Below are 21,768 nucleotides of genomic sequence, written 5' to 3' on the forward strand. Positions count from 1 at the left end.
ATAATGGGCATGGTCCAGCCTGGAGAAGAGAAGGTTCCAGGGAGACTTTTAGAGTACCCTCCAATACCTTGTGGGTGCCTACCAGAACACTGGAGAGGGACATTTCACAGGGACAGGTAGAGATAGGACAGGAAGGAATGGGCTTAAGTTGAAGGACATTAGGTTTAGACACATATATCAGGAATAATTTCTTTACTCTGAGGGTGGTAAGGTACTGGAAGAGGTTGTCCACAGAAGTTGTGGATGCCCCATCCCTGTGAGTGCTTAGGGCCATGTTGGGTGGGGCTCTGAGCATCCTGATCTAGTGAAAGGTGCTTCTTCCTATGGCAGAGGGGCTGGAGCTAAGTGATATTTAAGGCCCCTTCCAGTCCAAGCCATTCTTTGGTTCTATGATTCTATGATTGATTATATGATTCTATGGTTCTATGACATGATCAGTCTAGGATAAGTAAATGGTAGCCACAGAGACAGAACTGACCATCACATTTGAGCAGGTCAAGGGATGAGTATGTACAAGTATTGAGGACTATCATTTTCCAGGACTTGAAATTCACAGAGCTCCAAGCTAACAAACCCCTTTGTCTCACTACCTCAGAACATACAGCAATAAATCTGGGTTTGTCCTGAAAAATTTTACTGGAACACTGAATGCTTTTCAACTGAAAGAAAAAGGTACCTCTACATCTTACTATATTACATAGGTGGCCCCAATCAGTCACTGTAACTGACTGTTATTATATAAAGTTAGAAATGTATTACAGAAAAGTTAAACACCTGGTATCAATACACAACCATTTCGAGAAAAGTGGTGGAACCAATCATCATTCTTCAAATAAAGTTTAGCATTAATTTCTTTAAATGAGCATATACCTAAGAGACTCTGCGTATACTGAGACTTCTCATTTCAGCCTCTCTCCTTCATATACAAAAGAACAAATTGAATACAGATGTAGTTTACGGAAAATTATGCATTTTCCTCACAAACACATTAGTCAAGTTTGTCTTCTTTGGAAGCTGATGGTAACTGGGGTTACTTTGCTTCCCTAGAGTTACAATTTTTAATCTTTAGCTCACAAAGAAAATTGAGAATGTATAGTCCACTGTAATTGCAAAACACAGCTTTGCCAAGTCTGTTCACACTGAATTTCTCGTGAACCAGCTGCTAACAAGCTGCAGTTAGCACAATGTACTCTCTCTTAAAGGCTCAGAACTGATGGCAAACAAATGAGTGTTTGGCAGATACACAGGTTTGCAGTTTGTGGCCAACAGAGCATTCACATCTGTATCTAATTATAGGATGGAATAGCTGAATTCTCATTTTTATCAGTGTGTGATTAGCAGGGCCTAGCACATTTGCTCCAGTATTACATAAATTAAATATAAAGCCACAGAACCAAAGATAAATGAACCATATTTCTCCTAATATATTCTTTCTATAGCTATCACTGTGTCATTAGCTTGTAATGATATGTGGAAAGCAAAGGAAAGATTAAGACATGTTTTTCCCTTGTAATGTAATTAATTGAAAGAGCAAACACACAAGATTGAGTATTTCAGCCAATTGATTTCTTGTTTTGTCACCTAAGCCAGAGGCACTTGACTGAATGTAATTTTTGTTCTGTTTTGTTGGATGTTGTTTTGTTTTCTCCATTCTTCATTCAGACACATGATTCAAAACAATGTTATTATTTACATCTAAGAAGGGCAAAATTTAGAGAGTAAAATATGCAATCAATACCCTATTAACAGGATTTAGATACAGGAAATTAAGTTTGTGGCTGTTCATAAGAACACCCTTATTGGAGCCATTCAAATTATCTAATCTATAAACAAGCCATTCTTGCCAGATTTTTCTGTAATATCTTTCTGTGAATCCACCTTCCCAAAAACATAGCTCTTTTACTAAAACAAGTTGTGGTTTAGAAACCTTATTGAAGTAACATTTAAAGGTATTTTAAGTTTAAATAATTTCACCGTACTTTTCAAGAAATGGAAAAGCTATGCTTAGAAAACAGCATTTTCAAAAACACATATCTACACTAAGCTGGATGACACATGCACTTCAATATATTCCCATGTTTCCCTGTGGTCAGGTACAATGTGATGGATTAAAGTAAACACATTTGGTTTTAATCAAAGCTGCTTGTGTTGTGTTGTCTGAAGTACTGTGAGTTGTGCTGTTAATGCAATTCAAACGAGCCCATGCCTTGCAAGGTTAAACTGCTCAGCCTTCCTGTGGCGCAGGGCTCAGACAATAGTGTGAGATGTCTTCGGTACTCTTTGTCAAGGCATTCCACATCTGTGTGCCAGCTCACTGCCTGGGATGAGCCAGTTGGGCTTCATGACCTTAAAGGCCTTTTTCAACCTTAATTACCTCTTACCTAATTGTAGATATTTTGTACTTACACTTAGATATTTCTTCCAATTCTGTGCAAAGTATTTTCCCTCCTGTTCTCTCCCTCTCTTGTCTGTTCTTCATTCATTTTACAATCTTTGGGTAACTTCCCCTTCCGTACCTCATCCTGCTGTCCTCGTCCTGGTTTGGTTTTATTTGTTTTTATGTCGTTGTGGTTTCTTTTATTCCTAGTCTGTCCTGCTAGCTATTTTCCTTCCTTCTTCAAAGGCAGGTGATTTTCTCTCCCTTTTCATGCCTTTTTCAACTCCTTTAACTCTTTCTTCAGGACAACTGACCCACCATAGGGAGGAAGCAACCATCCTTATGCGTGCCCAGCCCGGGGCAGGCTGAGCCCCTCAACCCCGGGGAAAGCCTGGCCAAGGGAGGGCAAAACGCTGCCCGGCAGCCGGGGCTGAGCCAGGGGAACCGTGCGGGAAACAGCCCTGCGAGCCTGAGGGGAGAGCGGAGCAGGGACGGAGGGAGGGAGGAGAGGCCCGGCAGGGATGGCCCTGCGGCCCGGGAGGGACACCGGCGGGACAGGGATTGCCTGCTCTCAGTGGAGAGGACTTTCATCCTGTGCTTCTGCTGTTGTACTTGGAGATCTTAGGACCTCCAAGCACAGCCGTCGTCAACAGAGGCAACACCCTATGGTCCTAGCTTTGTCTAAGTGGGATGACAGCATTCCTTCCGCATCCCACTTCACAGCAGACATAATTAACATGTTGCAAAATTATGTAAAACTAAATCATCATTTGGCAGGAAACATGCAGATACTACTGTGTAGCAGGTTTTAAGAGCAATCTTTCTATGCTTTCTAATCCCCATGTCATATTTCAAATTCCCCACTCATTACTGTCCATGACGATAAAGGGAATTAGTGTTCCCTGATTAGTTTTGAGCTGTGAAGATGTGTGCTTCAGTTTGCCTTAAAGCTGGATAATTCATTAGTCACACTATTGAAAGCTCCAAGTCTATTATATCCCATAAGATATTTTCCCTGAGAAATTTCTATCCTCCTTGTTTTTAATGCTTGTAGTCAAAATGATTAATATTCTCTAGTGTGTAACATTTGTTGTACACTATTTGTTTATTTGTTTCTTTATTTGTTTGTTTTGTAAATGTCTCATTTTCAGCTGGAACAGAGTTAATTTTCTCCTTAGCAGCTGGTACAGTGCTGTGTTTTGGATTTACAATTATAATAACCCTGACAAAACATCGATGTTTAGGTTGATGTTGAGCAGTGCTTACCCTTAGTCAGGGACTTTTCAGATTTTCCAGCTTCCCATGCTCTCCCAGTGAGCAGGTGCACAAGAAGCCAGGAGGGAGCAGCTGACCTAAACTGGCCAAAGGGGTATTCTAGATCATAATTCATTGTGCCCAGAACATGAAATGGAGAGACATGTCCAGGAGAGGTTGATCACTGCTCAGCACCAGCCAGTGCACCGTCATGGGGTGGTGAGCATTGATATTCTATATCACTCATTTTGCTTGGGTTTTACTCCTCTCTCTCATGTGTTTGTCTCCCTTGTAGTTGTTGTTGTTATTATATTATTATTATTATATTTTAGTTTGTTTCAGAAATTAAACTCTTCTTACCTCCACCTGTGGATTTTACTTTTTCCTGATTCTCTTTCCCATCCCACATGGATGGGGTTGGGAGTGAGTGAGCAGCTGCATGGTCTTTAGTTGCTGGCTGTGGTTCAAACACAATAGTAAGGCGTTGCTGACCAGAAGATTATGCTATTTGCATTTTTAGAATGATAAATATTTCTTCTGAGATTTTTTTTACCCACATTCATAAAGTAAATGTTGAGATAAAGTTCTTAAACCCCACACAGGGTCAAACTGTAACCACTAGACATCTCAGACAGGAAATAAGTGGACCTAGTCTCAAGTTTCAGTTCTAATTCCTCAATTTTTATTCTAAGTGGTCTAGCTTATTTAGCTTAATCCTTTTGAGACAACTGAGATATTAAGAATCACTATACATTTTAGAATACACATAAATTATGATTCTCATGTGTTCCCCTAACTTTAAAAAAATACTAAGCAAACTCCCTTGCTTGTAATTTCAGTTGGTTTATAGTGAAAAAAAAGTCAGATTCCTAAGTAAACTAATCCTGATGGATCCAGAATTACTTGCTTTTTGGATTTAAAGAATTACAACAATGCTATGATACTCATTGTAATGTAGCATAAACCACAGAAATAATTAATCAAATGAAGGTACATTATTCTTATTACAACAGTTATTACTGGTATTGTTATTGTTATTATAACTGTTGTTACTATAAGACCTAAAATAAAGATGAGTCTGCTCTGTTGATATGTCTGATAGGAACATCTACACATTTGCTATCCCTGCAAGGCTCCTCTGCATGGTACCAGAACAGAGGATGGTTCTGGACCAGGAGATCCATTGCAAAGAAACTTCCACAGCCTGCACCACATACCAGAAACTATAAGAAGAAGAGCCATCACTTGTATGTACCATTTCTAAACTGCAGCACAATTCATCCTAAGAAATTAACTATTAGGAAAAAAAATTCTAGGAAAAAAGTAAAACAATGGAACCCAAGGGCCAAAAGGTTTACCTGATTCTACTAAAAGCCTCTTCACACATATAGAACATATACAGCATGAATCAAGACATGTAGAGAAACTGACTGAGAATAAAATTGTTGTTTGTGGCTTAGGATATCTCTGAGCCACAAATGCTGGACACTAGGAGAGGGTTCTCAAGAAAAATCACTAAGTTTTCCATATTCTTCCTTAGGCATCTGCTGCTGGCAACCACTGTCTATAATGTAGATCTCAACTGATGTCACCATTCTTTTACTTTTGTAAGCCAACATAAGGCAGGGCTGTGATGACAACGATCACAGAGCACATAACTAGAGAATTATATTAAGAGCTTCTGGCAGGTGTAGCAAACTTCTGGCAGGTGTGCCTGAGCTAGGACATAGGACTAATGTCAGTGAAAAAAATGTCACAAGAGAGTAATTTGCAGAGTCCCTGCTCTGTGCCAAAAGGCCTGGATAGCAGCAGTTGGTAACATAGGAACCTGTGTGCCAAGTGTGCGGTTGAATGGACCATCCAAAACTCCCCAAGAGGGCATTTTCCCCAAACCTAGTGACACTAAAGACAAAGAAAACAACCAACATTAAAACAAGTTGTAAGAATAGGAATACTGTGAACCTTTGGAACCAAAGGAAGAATCAACCTGAGAAGTATCAAACGAGCCTAATAATTTGCAATGGTGGAGACAAAGGAGAGGATAACAGAACAGCAATGAAAATCTGATTTGATATTGCTAGAAGTTGCTCTGCTGTCATTTGTCCATGTCTGATGGAGTGGCTTCCTGCTGGAGGCACGAATGTGCCAGAGTGCAGCAGGGAGGGATGCACAGCTCAGTATGTATGATCCACACCACTGTTCATGTATCAGCTCATGGGCCATGCTCTTACTGTATGTGTGTGTTGGAGGGCTGCAGGAGGTAGTGTGGAGAGCAAGAGTTTGTGCATGCATCCTCTGACATAGGGTGGACATGTGTGTGATCACAGAACTCTTAAAGATTGGTTAGAGAAGGTTGTTTCAAAATCTGTAGGTATGTGTAGGCATTTTATATGTGTCTAGGACAGTGGTGTATCTGACAATTATGACACTGACCCGCAGCATACAGTTCACTGATTACCAATTAACTACCTGGTGATAAACCTCTTCACTGTTGATTCAATTTAAACTATGAGAATTGAACGAATTTCCCCTGTGAAATCACCTGCTCTAGCTGCTGCACTCCCCAACAATAAATTATGACAGATCATAAAGAGTGTAGTGATATTATGACATGAAGTGAGTTCCCTTTGTGATACAGAGGCAAGTTATAAGCATTTGGGATCCTACTTTTGAAAGAATGAGTAAGTGCATGCATGATCTGTCTTTCTCCTAGGCAGAGAGGACAACTCTTTGGAGGATTTTAGGGAGAGGCATTTCATGACAGAGGCAGCACCAGTGTTGCCAGAGTTGAGTGTGAGAATAAACATCCATTCCAGTGGCTGTATCAAAAGAAGTGTCCACTGCATTTGAAACATTATGCAATGAACACTGCTGACAACATTATTCCTCTCCTTGTAACATTTATAGGTTTCACAGGAATCAGTCACAGGATTCAGCTTCTGGAAGGCACATGGCCAAACTGCAGTCTTAACTCTAGCAAACATGCTTTAACTTTGAAGTCAGCCTAAGGAAACCTAATATGCCATTGTTCTAAACTCACCTTCAGAATTCATCCAAGACAGTACCAATCTAGTTCCCTCTCTACAGACAGGTACAGATTTACTGGTGAGAAGGAGGGGGAGAGAAAAGCTCACATCCTCACCTACTGCAAGCCAATACAGCATGTAGCCTGTCACACAGGAAGGGGACAGAGAGACTGCACCACCATCTTCATGGCTACATCCACAGTGATACACACCTCAATAAAACCAGTGGGAAAAAAATATTTTTTTTAAAATTTATTTGCTTTTATTTTAGAGGTATTTTATGCTGATATGCTTTAGTTACAGCATAATACTGAATGCCAGACATTATAAATTACCTGAGTAGTTCTACATAGCTTCCTGAATATTTCCGATGTGATGGGATCAATAAGGCTAATATTGAAAGAATGTGATCCTGTCCTTCTAAGCAATTTCAGACTGAATTTTGATTTTTAGACTGTGTGAATTTCATAACATAAATCAACTATATTTCAAACTAAATATTTCATGCAATCAACACCTGTAAAACTATACCTTCAATGTACTTCACTGTCACACAGACCTTACAAAAAAGCTGTTTATTGTGCAATGTGAGAACTGAACAAAGCGCCTGAAATCCTTACCCTTAGTAAAATGGAAGTGGAAAAGGCAGAAGAATGACCAAACACTGGACAGTCTTTTCTCTTTCCCATTGAACACATATTTATTGTAGCAGACATTAATTTTCAATTGTGAAGTCTTTATACAATTTCTTATCAGTTTGTTAAGTTTTTAGGTGGGACCCTTATTTATGCCATTCATACAATCAATCAATAAGACTCATTATTCACTAGCATATTGCAGTTTGCATGGCAAATATTAATCAGTAAAGTTGTACTCTGGTGAACATGTATTGCAAGTTAAATTATTATGCATGTTATTATGGGAGAGTTTCCTGGTGAATTTTATGTCTCCAGCATAATTTAACTTCATTAAACATATATATATAATAATATAATCATGTATTATATATATAATCATATAATTTTATAAAGCTTGTTAAATAAGAATAGGTCTAATTGTCATCATAATTGCAATTTAGATATTGTTCAGTTTAGCTGTACTTCTGTACAAAAGACCAGTTTCTAAATAATGAAAAAAACACTAGAATGAACTTTATTTTTTCCCATCAAATATTAGGTTTTATTCTAATTTAAAGTTAGCAAATTTGTTTGCTTTGTTAAGATGTGTTATTGCCATTTAATTCACAACTGAAGAGGAAGTGATATGCCTGCCAAGGCTTAGCTAACACTGACAGCTTAGACCTGCCATTTTTTCTCACCAGTTATATCTTATTCTGACAGCAACCATACTAATTTCAGTGGAAGTACTCAGAACACTTGCAAGCAATCAACATGAGCAACTGGAGCAGAATCAGCTTCTGTTTGAGAGGTGACATTTGTAACAGAACTTCCTGGCATCCATTGCTTCTCACATCTTGAAGTATTCTAGGAGTATGGAACATTTGATGCTTTGCAAAAGACTTTGAATTTTCCTGGGATATTTCTAGATGGAAGAAACCTCAGAAAGGCTTTAGTTCAAGCTCTTACTCAAAGAGGGTCAGGTTTGAGTAGGTAACAGAGATCTTAAATCATTCAGGGTTTGAAAAACTTCAGAACAAGTGAGAGTACAACCCTGCTGGGCACCTTATCTCTGGTCAATATTTGACTGTACCAGTGGTGAAAACTTTCTCCTCATATACAGTCAGAACTTGCTGTCATGTGTCTGTCATCCTCCCATAACACAGTACTATGAAGTGCTGGGCTCTCTCTTCTTAAGTGCACTTTGTAGATCCTGGCACACTGCTGTTAGTTCCTCTTAAAGCTACATCTTCTCCAGGCCAAACAAGTCTCCAGGCTTCTCTTCACAGGGCACTTGCTCCAGTCCCTGGCCACTCTAGAAGCCCAGGCTGATTGGGAACCATTGCTACCAGGAACCTGTTGATAAATTCCCTGTAACTGTAGTCCCAACATTGCATGTGGCATGCTAGATGTGCTGGGCATCAGGGGATAATCCCTCCTCTGCATGTCCTGGCTGTGCCCCAGTGAGTACCTCCCAGGGCACTGTTGGCTGCCTGTGTAACCAGGGCACACTACATTCAGTGTGTATCTACCAAGATCCCCAGGACCCTCCCTGCAGAGCTGCCCTCAACCAAGCAGGCACTATCCTGTACAGCTGCACAAGCTGCTTCATGACTCTGGCAGGACTTGGCATTCTTCTGTTCTACTCAAAATATTCCTCTTGGCCCACCACTGCAGCTTATATAGATCCCCAATAATGACAGCACAGTGTCATTCCTCTACTAGATAAAGTATGTAAACAATCACTTAAACAGCTGCCCTACCCTTTCCTCACATCTCTAAATAGAATTCTCCATCATGAATGCACAGCAAGACAAGAAATGCTATTAAGTCAATTGGGAATGCAACTCACTATGAACTAGTTGAAGAAGCATAGGTTTTACTGGATTCAGCAGCCTTTTTGGTCTCTGTCACGCATATTCTTAGCTTACAGTGATGAGCAGTTAGCAGAAAGCCAGAAGCACCATTACCTCCCTCCTGGCTTTCATAGTAGTCTGCAAAAGCTTGAGTTAGTTAGCATAGACCTCATACCAGCTGTTGTCTGAAGCATTTTCTGGAACACAGCAGTTCCACATGGAGTGTTAAATATGTCTAATGCACTCACAATGTGGAAGCTGGACAGTGCATCTAACAGAAACCTACATATCTGTGGGTGCTTGGTTTTCGTCACTGTGAAAAAAACACTGTGCATAAATTACTTCCTTGTTACATTTCAAAATGACTCATTTAGGATCTTCCACACATTCTGTTTTTAACTTTTGAAAAGTACTAGACAAGAAATTACTAAAAGGAGAGATAGCAAGATGAGAAAAATGTTTTCTCCTAGCCAGTGATAAATTATTTAAGAGTATTTAACTTGAGACATGTTTTAGGCAAAAATTAAAAAAGCAATATGATCATTCTCAGATTTTATGAAGTACTTTTAGCACATATATATATGTCTTCCTTTACATGTGAACAATAAAACCATGTATTTGCATTTTTAAAAAATGTACACAAATACTACAACATTAACTTTTGAAATATATATTTGCAGATTACTAATGACTGGCGTTTTTTACTGATATTTGTGGGAGTTTAAAAAGATTTAATAACCACAGTAATCATTTTGAAATTATTTTGGATTCAACAAATGCCTTTAGAAATTGTTCATACTTTTGCAAAAGATGTGCCAATTTTGATTTATGCTTTTGAGAAAAACTTTTTATTCAGCATGCCAGTCAAAATTATATACAGAGAATACAGAGAAACTACAAGACCCAGCTAATATAGTATGTCTTCTCAGTAATGCTGTAATAGAATTAAAATAAACAGCTTCTCTCTGTCAGGTAGTAAATTTAGCACTTGATGTATGACAGAGGTTCCTGGTCCAAAAAAAACAAGGCCAAAATTAAAAAGCAGCTTTCAAACTCTGAATGCAAAAGAACCTCTTTCTCCTACATTGCAGCTTCAAATAGATCTTGGATGACTAGCTGGACAAAGAGTAGGATACCCTAATGGACTTGCCTTAAGGACTCTTCTTAACAATTAAAACTATTTGCTTTTATTGTTTTTGACAAGCACAACAGTCTGGTAACAGGTGTGAGAATCGGCTTAGAAGGAGAACACAAGTGAATGAAGATGCCAAAAATGTCTGGCAGACTGGTCAGTATAATTTTCTTCATCATTTTGCTCACATTTCTGTAGGTGCCAAATATGAGTGTAAAAGTGGAGACATACTTTTTATGTGAAAATAATGCTTGCTTTGGGATTTCAGTCAAGGTGATCTGTTACCAAATGTTGGCTGGATTTATGACCATCTGCCATGAAACAAGGCAATTGTCAGAACTGGTAACATTTTAAGAAAAAAATATCTTGAGTTTTGGGGTTTTGACATTTCAGCTGCCAACACTACACACAGCACTTAGTATTGACATAAATCTTTGTATTAATACAATCTTAAAAAAAAAATGAAACTAAACCAATGACCAACCAAGACAGAATAAAGTCCTGGCAGTCTAAATCAGAAATTGTTATGTCAAGGTTTTCTGTTTTCAAGGATAGATTTATATTATTCTGTACAAATACCTTCTGAGTTTGCAGTTATTTGATAAAATGAAACCTAATCCTTCCAATTATAAATTATGGCCCCTTTTCAAACAGGCCAAGGGAGCAGCTTGACAATACTCACCCTTGGATGTATCAGGTCAAATTTTATTTTCACATCCAGAAAGTGCATTTTTTCCTTAAATCCCTCATCTGTACGCACAATCATACACACATAACCAAGTCTTTTTCTTCACATTTTTAACAGGGCATTGTTTTAACTGGTGGCAATATGATTTATATTTTTCTAATACCCCATTATTCATTGATTCTGCAGCTGCAGTGAAGAAAATAAACAGTGGCTTTCTAGATAAACATTCATTTGAAAAATCAGAGGTAACTCTGATTGGAGCAATTTCATTAGCAAGTTGAGAAAGAAGAGGATCCTTTCAGGAAATCAGCAAAGCAAGTCAATACTCAGAGTTTCACGATGTTCTCAACATCATCTTAATCTTCCCATTATTGAATAGGCTCATGAGATGAATTCACATTACTGCTATTTTCAAGGAATTATTTCTCCAGTACTGCTATTAATATGTATATCTTTTACAAGTGTAATTCTGAATAATTCAGATTTCAAAGGCATGTCAGTCTTTGGTCCCTAAGAAATTAACAGGAGTTGCATGAAATACTATAAGATTCACCTTCCAGAGAATTCAGATGAACTTTAGTGCACTTTCTAATGGCATTCCTTGACTTCAGGAATCTACTCTTCTCTCAGAAAAACTCTTCCTTCTCTGTGAATGCTGATGTTAGCAGCAGCAGTAACTAAAAAGCAACATTGCTTTTGCTGATGAAGGCAAGAACAGAGACATCTGGCTCATAGAAGCAATTTGAGTGGATTTGTCAGAAAATACTTTTACCATAATATGGAAAGGCCCTTGAGGTACACTTACTGAAGAAAATGGGAAAAGTTTGTATATATGAAAAAGTGCCCAGAATCCATGTTGGTTTTTAATGACCTCTTTGAGCCTTCAAAGCAATGAATTAACCAAACTGGATTAGATTTTGCGAGGTCTTCTAGTGTTCTTTTTGAATTTCTAATATGACAAAATAAATACTGGAAACTGTCACATTAGCTCAACCCCTCAAGTATTATTTTTTAAAGGAAAAGTATGATTTGATGTAAGCTGCAGACTTCATTTAGTACAAACACTTATCAAATTGCAGGATTAAATCTACTTGCACCCTGGAGAGCCTCAATGCCTTTATGAATAATAATACCTTCAACACTTCTCAGTCTCAGAGTAAAGGCATGAATCAAAGAGTTCTTAAAAGACATTTTTAAGTAGAGCCGACAGTTTTAGATTTAAAAAAAAAGTAGATCGTTTCAATCCTATTTATAATCAAAATAGATTCAGTAATCAAAAAAGTAAATTTTTCATCCAGTAGATAACAAGAAAGAAAAGTTGCAGTATTCTATAATAAAAAATAAATGAAATTTAAAATTATATTGCCTAAAATGAAAAGGATTTCTAGTTTGGTGCAGGTCAGAATAAATAAACATGCAGAAAAATTTAGAATTGCCTAGGTCATGGTTGTAGAGATAAGAGGTGGAATTTCTAGCGTCATTTAATTCCATACCACCCTCAACATGGCAGGAGGAATCCAGGGACTGGAAGCAGAAGGGATTCCATATTTTGACAGCTTGCAAGAAGGAGTGTGCTAGACTGGGGTCAGGACCAGACCCACTGCCACTGCTGCCACTACTGCAGCCTCAATGGGAGACAGCCCCTCTTTGGGAAATATTTTTGTTTGTTGGGCAGTGAATTCCCTTTCTGTGGGTAAAACACTCTCTCTTTTTTACAGTGTCTTGTTAATATTGTTATGGGTATTGCCATTTTTCACTAAATTGTGACTCCAGCTTATAATTTCTCCTGGTTTTTTCTCCACTTTTGAGAGGGGGAAGGTTGAATGAGTCTAATTTTCCTGCTGGGTTTTAAACTAGCACAGTCTTGGTCTACAATATTGGACTACATCTTCAACAGGAACAGACATGAATGTTTGCAACAAATGTTGAGATTAGCTGTAAGAGAAAGAAAATGCCCCATATGGATTTTCTGCAATAAATCTGTTAATTTTTTACTGAATCATAGAACCATAGATCAAGTAGAGATTATGTATGAGTCAAAAAGATCCTGACATCTGCATATACAGAGATACACAACAATTCCTTCATCCTGTACATGGGCAATTGTACTGGATATTTCCTAGTGGCCTGCTACATACTAGCAATCTTAGTATCAGACACAAATCATAGAATCATAAGATGGTTTAGGTTAGAAGAGACCATAAAGATCATCCAGTTCCAACCCCCTTGCCCTGGGCAGGAACATCTTCCACTAGACGAGGTTGCTCCAAGTCTCTTTCAACCAGGCTTTGAACACTTCCATGGATGGAGCATCCCGAGCTTCTCTGGGCAACCCATTCCAGTGCCTTGCCAACCTCACAGTAAAGAATTTCTTCCTAATATCTACTGTTGTCCTCTGCTCTAGTTCAAGAAAAGAATAAATTATTTAAATACACATGAGAATGAGACAAAATAGATATCTGCTCTTAGAGCACTGGATTTCTGCATCAGCTTCAAAGAAGTCTGAGGAAGCGGAGGAAGTATAGAAAATAGACACATGCAGCAAACAAAGGTAATTGGCAAACTATGGTTCTTGAGTGTCATTTTACAAGAAGGGTGAAATCGAGAGTAAACCACTGTTGCCAAAAATTTAGCCAGTAGAAGATGTCAGAATCTTTCATGAAGTGAGCTACATCTCGAATCCCAAAACAGGACAAATATACATTGCATGTATTCATTATGAAGAAAAATTTTAGCCAAGAAGAAATGTACAGTTATCCCCAATGAACTCTATTGTTTTCAAATTGATAAAGTTTGGTTTTCAAACACTGACCTGGAAAATAAGAGCTAAAAGAGCAATGTGTAGGTCTATGATTTTTAAGTCTGTCTGATACTAACTACATCTTGTTCTGCTAAATCTTGAAGGTAAAGGAAGTAACACTTGTGTCAGGTTAAGAAGCAGTTACTGCTGATAGCCTAGTAATGGTTCAGGTGATACAGACAGTCCTAAGTAATACTGATCCCATCCAGTGAAATAAACCCCTGTGTAAATATGTACTTTAAAGGTTAGGAGTTCTGAATCAGGGTTTTGGTCAGGGGATGAAAGGCTGCATATTGCTAGAACAGCTTACAACAAGTATCACACATACAAATCATCATCATTTTCTCCATAATTACTGTGCGCTGGGAATCCCACTGCAATATGCATAACTCAGAAACATTATTTTATTGCTTGGAGTTATTATATCATGAAGATTAGATGAGCTTCAGCTGTAATGTAAATCAGCGTGTGAAAAATATGCAGAAGAAAGTGAGGGAACCCTTGAAATTGTATATACTTAACCCATGGGAATTTCTTCTTCCTAATTACTATTAGCAATGAAAATTTTACTGTTTGTAAGTCCGTATTTTAATTAAATGTCTTTGTATGGGTTGACTTTGTTTTCTATATGGTTATATCATAGAATAACAGAATAATGGAATAAAAATGACTCTGTTCCAGTCACACTTTGCAGTGAAAATTTGTTATTTCAAAATCTGCACTAAAAACACTGCCCCATATCCCTATCCAAGTTACATATTTTATATAAAATTGTATTTTATATTTCTTGTAATATATTTTGTGGATTAGGGATTTTGGGTATCTTTTTTTTCTCCTTTTGTTTTTGTTATATCAGTTTGGTTTGGAGGGTTTCTGGCAGTTTTTGGGGTTTGTTTTTTTGGTGATGATCTTGTAATTTCAGGAGAAAGAAGTTTTTAATTAGGTGAGAATCAAACCTTTTCTTTTTCCAGTATCTTGTGGGAATTTTTTTAAAATCACAACTGTTTTTTACTAAACTCACAAAGACACAAAAAAGATAACTTTCCTTTTGACGCAATGCTCATTCCGTCACCCACAAAAGCAAACAGATAACCACTCAGTAGGGTTTTTTTACATATATTTATGTTTAATCAAAACCAGTGTTTTATTTGGGATGTACCTGTAAATGAGAAGTGCCCTGTAGCTGAGAATCTGTAGCTGGGATTCTGTAGCCAGTAGGGATTAACAGAGGTTCTGGTTGTTATAGACTGTGACACACGCTATATCAGTGAGATTGATTGTAGAGAGTTCTTTTGTCTGTCTGACACTTTAAAAGAACAACCTGCTCAGTTTGAAGAACAGAATCTGTTTTTCACTTCCAATGAAAAATTTTCTTCATTGGAAGACATTAATGTTTGCAAATATATGATTAATGAATATTTGCATTTTCATGGTGGGACACTTCTGTGGAATCTATTGCAGTTTTCTTCCCAGGTCCTACTAGACTGTACTAGTCCCTGAATCCTTTAAACATCCTACAACATGAATGGCCTAAACCAATACTTTTAATTTCCATAAACAATGCTGCCTGGAGATACTATCATCCAGAGCCCAGTTCTTGCGAACATGACTAAAAGCATCAATTAAGCTTTCTTTAATATCTAAATCAGACATTCAGCATCTTAGCTAGTGGTAATTTTTATTTCCATTTCTTTTCTTTTACAGTTGTTCTTTTCCAGTTTCAGAACCCTTCTGATAATACTCCAAAGATTAAAAGGTGAAAATAATAAAATAGATTAAATTTTAAAAAAGGATCATATAATTTTCATATAATTTTTACCCTGTTTTCAGAGATGTGTATTTTTCCACTGTAGATTGGTAACAAACTGTATGGATTAGGGCAAATACATGTATCCCAGAAAGTGTAAAATCTTGCAACATGGAATGATAAATCCACTTGAAAACAAGTCTGTTTGAAAGACAGAGGGAACAGAACTAATCCTATAGAAGACATGGCAGAGCACACATGCAATCTGTTCAAATACAATGATTCATTATAGAAGTAAGAGACACATCAGCTTTTTCACAGGGAAGGAAATATCAAAGTACTTATGAATACCTGCACTGTGCATTTTTTTCAACACTGCTGAAGTGTCGAACCTGTGTGCAGACAAAAGTCACAGTTAAATCCCATCCTAAACCCCAAATAAATGGTATTTCAATAAAATTAAACACTTATAAACTTCCTGCCTTTCTCATGTTCTTTTCTTCCTCATTTGTATTCTTGCCTGAAAACCATTGATCAAATATACATAGGTAGGTCTATAGCACCTATCTCTAGGTGATAGAAGTGAATCCATGCTCCAATATTCACACAATATAAATAAAATTTTTCTTCATTTGGGGTTTTGAGATATTTTTCAATGTTGAAAACCAGGATTGTGAAATTGGTAAAGACTTTGCTAAGGTAAAACTCCTTACTGTTAAGAATAAGGCATGTAAAAGCTATAGTGTCAGTAAAGAACATTATAAACCTAGATACCGTATACTTAGATATAGTTTTCTTATTAGCTACTTTTAAAGAAACAAAATAACAAGCAAGAAAATTCCAATGTTTATTGCACGGGGAACTTTGGGCAGTGGGAGTGGTGGAAATGCAAGTTTTTATCTCCACTGAAGTGCAAACCGTAATGAATCTCTCCTAAACTCAGCTTGTGCAATTTTACAAGCAAGAGCCCTTTGCTCTACCCAATGTGAGGTCACAAGTTCAGCACATAACAGTGAGAAGCTACTCTGAATAAATTCCTGCAGCCACTGAAATTGAAGACAATCCACAGATATTCAAAGAGCCTGACTACTCAGGGTTTGGAGTAAATATATCAAACCAATAGATAAACTGGTCCTAGTGGTAAGTAATGCTCATTTTGTAGGAACCAAGCAACATGGAAACACACTTTTAAAAAAATTTGTTTATATAGAAAATGATACCTCCATGTACCTTTTGAGATTTTTTTCTTCTCCAAGCAACATATGGTTGTCTACAGTGAATTAATTGGCAAAATACATTTGGAATAATTTTTACATTTAATTGAGTTTTCCTTATTTTCACTGAATTTTCTTGACAATAAAAAACTACAATCATATTTCTGCAAAGTCCAAATGACCCTGGTTTACAGTTTATGTTGGGAAAAAGAGTGTAATTTGTTCCCATAAAATGGAAACCACTACTTTTTGTTTTGGATACCTTCTGTTTTGACATATTAGATTTTTGTCCACAGAATTTACCCAATAGTCTAGTTCCCAGTGTATAAGTGTTGTGTATGAAAGTCCTTATGCATTGCCATATTTAGGGTGAATTTGGTTCAAACCATGCTTCTTTCCCTAGAAAGATGCAAGCACTTTCAAGGTTGCTTACACATCTTGCTCATAGCAGTTGTGTATAAATTGTTCACGTAATCACACACTTGGTCTAAGTTGTCTCCATGAATTTGTTAAGATATCTTTCTCCATTATTCTAAAACTGCTGAAAATATTAGCAACAAAGCAGTTTCAAGGCAGCCTACACAATATTGAAGTATGCTCTACTGTTCCAATACCAATCTAAGTACCTACATGCAGGTATAAGATATGTTTAATGTCCTGTAACCCAACAGGCTTCCACTTTAAATTCCAGACCAATTATTTGGCAAATATGTAGAGTCCAAATGCATTTTTCCTCAAAAGAGAGTGGGAAGAATAAGTTAAAATTTGAAGTTATCACTTCAGAGAGGATGGTAATTGGCTTCAGAGATGGTCTGATTATGTAGCAATCTTCATTTCTATGATTCTCCAGTTTCAGCATCTAGTCACAAAAACAGATATTGATGTACTGTGTAATAAAGAACATCAGATGCAAAAGTTACCATAAAGACACATACACACACATTTCAGGAAGGCAAATCCAAGAAAGATTTTTTTATCATGTTATCACTTCTAAGTATCTTTTTGTTTTTCTTCCAATCTAAGTACCTTGCATTCTTAAGGGCAACGTGAAGCATTGTAGGCACTTGTAAGGTAGGGTGTGCATGAGTGAAAGCCCTTTGTGACACACTCCTGTTTCTTTCCGATTTGGAATTAATTTGAAATAAGTGAATCATCAGAATAGCAAGGGACTTTCTGCTGCACATTGAATTCTGTGAAGAATGTTTCTAGAATCTCTGAATTTCATTGGCTTGAGCTACATGTAAAATAGCTGTTGTTTGATTGCCTATAATAGAGGAATGATTCACATATATAAATGAAACAGGTTGCTTAGAGCACTCTTATTACTTTGTCTATAGCTTTCTCCCCAGGAGGCTCATAAAGCCATTCCATATGCACAAACAATCATCTCAGAAACAAAATATTAACTGGTGTTTACTTATCAAGACTCTGGTTATTTAATCTTTATCAAGAAATTGAGTTCGCAGATTTTCAGCTCTTTTGACATATGGAGAGGCATAATCCATAGGTACACTCAGTGTTCATGGATTTTGTAACCAAATTATGGCTCATTTACTGGGCAATTTCCAACCTAGCTATTAAGACAACTGTAAAGTCTTTCATGCTGAGACTGAGAAAATGTGTCTGAGCTGTGATGCTCTACTGAAAAGAGGCAAATAAAGAGGCAACAACTAAAGACAGCCCTTTTTATACATATGTGAGTCAGTGAAATTAGGCAAAATTTTAAGTATGTATTATTGTGAAGTATAAATGTCAAAAGTCTAATGAAGATTGAAGACAATAGAGGAGAATCAATGGCAACAGAAAGATTCTTCTAAAGTAAATGAATACATTTTCATGAAGGGTTATTTCTAGTTTATGGAAGGACAACAAATATTTCTAAGTCTTTTACCATTAGTCCATACTTAATGAGTGTGCTTGAATTTTTTCAGACTACTTCTCCTGGATACGGTCCAGTCTCCAACAACATAGTTACTCTGTGACTTTTATTTTTGATTCAATATTTTTATTCTTGGTCTTATTGGAAAAATCTACATGTTGAGGTGTATTATAAAACAATAGCAAAACATCCTCCGTTTCTCCCTAAGAAAAAACACCTAATTCTAGCAATTTAATAAAAGTGGAAAGGAGAAATTTTTTCCTAGTAAGTCAGAAGAAAATTTGATTACAGAATAAAAATGTAATACAACACCAGCTTTTAGGTGGTAGCTAACCATCTTAAATCAAATAATGAATATGGGGACTTTGTAACTCAATCATAGTTTAATATCTAAGCAACAAAAATTAAGAAATAAACTTATTGAACAAAAAGAAAAGAAACAGAGTGATTCCCTGCACTCCAAAAGATGCAGGGATCCATATACTTACACTGTGAAAAGAAAAAGACAAGAAAACAATCCAACCCCACAGTAGAATGGAAATTGTCTTATAGCAATGCACGTGAAAATGTCAAAGAAAGGACATGGTTTAAATGAAGAATCACTCATAGATACAATTTCAACTAGCTGCACCCAATCCCACAATAAAAGTGACTTGCCATTTCACAAATGTGGTTTGAGAGACAAAACCACGGTTGAATGAAGAGTTCCTTCGATGAGTTTCAACAATTTGGGCTGTAAATATCAAGTGTGGCTAGTAATGACTGATTGTTTTATTTCACAGAATAACAGAATGGGTCAGGCGGAAGGGACCACAGTGGGTCATCTGTGCTGCTCAAGCAGAAGTATCCAAGAGCACATTGCATAGAATTACGTCCAGGTGGTTCCTGAATATCTCCAGGGAGGGAGGCTCCACAGCCAAACTGTTCCAGTGCTCAGGCACCCACACAGCAAAGTTCTTCCTCATATTCAGGGGGAACTTCTTGTGCATCAGTTTCTGCCTGTTACCTCATGTCCTGTTGCTTGGCACCACTTGGAAAAGCCAGGATCCATCCTCTAACACCCTCCCTTCAGGTACTGATAGACACTGGTGAGGTCCCCTCTCAGACATTTTCCTCTTGAGGCTGAAAAGGCCCAGTTCTCCCAGTTTGTCCTCTCAAGAGAGATGTTCCAATTCCCCCATCATCTTAATTGCCCTCCACTGGACCTACTCCAGGAGTTCTTGTACTGGGGAGCCCTGAACTTGACACAGCACTCCAGGTGTGGCCTCACTAGGGCCGAGCAGAGGGGTAGGATCACCTCTATTGAACTGCTGGCAATGCTCATCCTAATACACCTCAGGGTGACATTGGCCTTCTTGGCCACAAGGACACTGCTGGTTCATGGAAAACTTGTTTTCTACTGGGCCCCCCAGCTCATACTGGTTTTAAGAATTGCTTCATTTTTGTTCTCAGCACATATTCCAAATTCAGTCATTTTATGAGTTTGGTGGTGAGGTTTTCTTCCCTTGTTATTCGTATTTATATACACAGATAAGTCTTTGTTTTTCATTAAAGTTACCAACACAAAGACAAAGAAATGAAAGAAAACGTGTGAGCCTCACAATAAATAAAGCAAAAGAACCTTTTTTTTCTGCACTTCTTCCAAATTGGTATGTTAAGAAAATGTTCTTTCCCATTTCAAAACGTTTCCCTATCTTTTCAGCTCTTATTTTACATTGGGTCTTTCTTTTCTCATTTTTAATTTGAACATGAAGAAAGAATTTTTTTCTTTGTTTTATTCATGAGAGACAGTTTTCTTGAATTTCAAACTTTCATCGTGACACAGCTTTAAAGCACTTGTTAATGTTGCTACTTTAGTCACTTAAGGAAGGTAATTTTTAGTAACTTTAATGTGTATGAATAGCAATACAGATATATTGGCTAAAATTTCTTTGACCAGTACCTAAATATGTTTACTCAGGAATAAGAATCTCATTTTTTTCAGAAGCCAGGTGGTCTTACATACCTCAAGAGTATGGAAGTCCACCCTTGTAGGTATGCAGGGATATTGTAATTCCCAGGGCTCAAGGCTGAACACAGAACTCTACAAACTTACTTTTCACACAGCATTTGGGAGGTGTTCATAGCCAAAGGTGGCTCATTAGAGTAAGTGTATGATATTCAGAGTACTGAACCGAGCCACTGATCTGTTTGGTGAAATTCCAAGGTAGGGAAAAGGGAAAGGTAGGGGAAAATACATCAGTGCACAGAAATCCATAATTTTTTCTCCTTCCTTTAGCATTCCATTCCTTCATGTCTACTTTTGTTTCAAGGAATCTAGAGTAATGTGTCATGTTTCTCAAGCTTGAGGGCTGCTGCCTATGAGATATCAACAAGGACACGTTTTTGTTAGGCAACTCAGAGTTCATGTCTCTGAGCATTTCAGTTCACATCAAGTGTGATGCGAATGACCAGGCCATCCCCACTTACCGTATTAGGCTTCACATCAAAGAATATGATTTTCAAGAGCATGGCCCAGACCTTGGTAAGATCTTCTCACATCCACATAGATTCATAGAGGTTTGTTCTTTCAGTGCAATTTTTGCTTTTGTTATTTGAGTTTTACCATTTTTTCCCTCTAAAGGAAAGAAGATCCAGTCAATTAATTCTAAGATTATTACTTTGTGCAATACCACTGCACTTTCTCTTTCTACTGTAATAAATAGGAATTTACATCACTTGGGATTTTTCTCGATTTTATATGCTTGCCTTCTTCATCAATTATTTAATTTCTGTAAAGAAATGTTGTTTAAAATGTTGTATTTTAAATACTTTAGTTTAATGCCTGGTATGGAAAAAGAAAAAAAGGGGAGGAAAGAAAGGGAGGTATCTGCCTACTAACCAGATTTTATTTTAAAAACCCTACAACACTACTAAAAATCATGTAAATACCAATATTCAGGAATTTAGCAGTTGTTACCAGTGAACTGTCCTTTAGAAGACACAACTATTCTCTTATAATAGGTGGCAACTGTTGTCTCACACAAAGAAACTTGCGTAGGAAATAACATAGAGTGACATCACTAACAATGAGAAAATATTTGGTGTAATCATTATTACATTAATTTTAAAGCACCCATAAGGAGAAATAACTTCCTAAATTTCATGCGGTCCTTCTCATGCAAAACAATGTCTTACA

The 21,768-nt window shown here is 37.2% G+C and overlaps 1 long non-coding RNA gene across 2 annotated transcripts; it reads left to right on the forward strand.

Annotated features, from left to right (window-relative positions):
- The first annotated feature begins 474 nt into the window (after positions 1 to 474).
- Positions 475 to 10,457, forward strand: LOC146441658 (uncharacterized). 2 transcript variants are annotated; one of them, XR_014850468.1, is made up of 6 exons: positions 475 to 672; positions 4,734 to 4,878; positions 6,345 to 6,424; positions 6,539 to 6,722; positions 7,998 to 8,085; positions 10,335 to 10,457. It is a non-coding gene; the product is annotated as an uncharacterized LOC146441658 (long non-coding RNA). The 2 variants fall into 2 exon arrangements; XR_014850469.1 differs by lacking the exon at positions 6,345 to 6,424.
- The last annotated feature ends 11,311 nt before the right edge of the window (positions 10,458 to 21,768 follow it).

This window comes from Lichenostomus cassidix, chromosome 2, assembly GCF_008360975.1.
Source record: "Lichenostomus cassidix isolate B80296 chromosome 2, HeHo_3.0, whole genome shotgun sequence".
In the NCBI taxonomy this organism is placed as follows: domain Eukaryota; kingdom Metazoa; phylum Chordata; class Aves; order Passeriformes; family Meliphagidae; genus Lichenostomus; species Lichenostomus cassidix.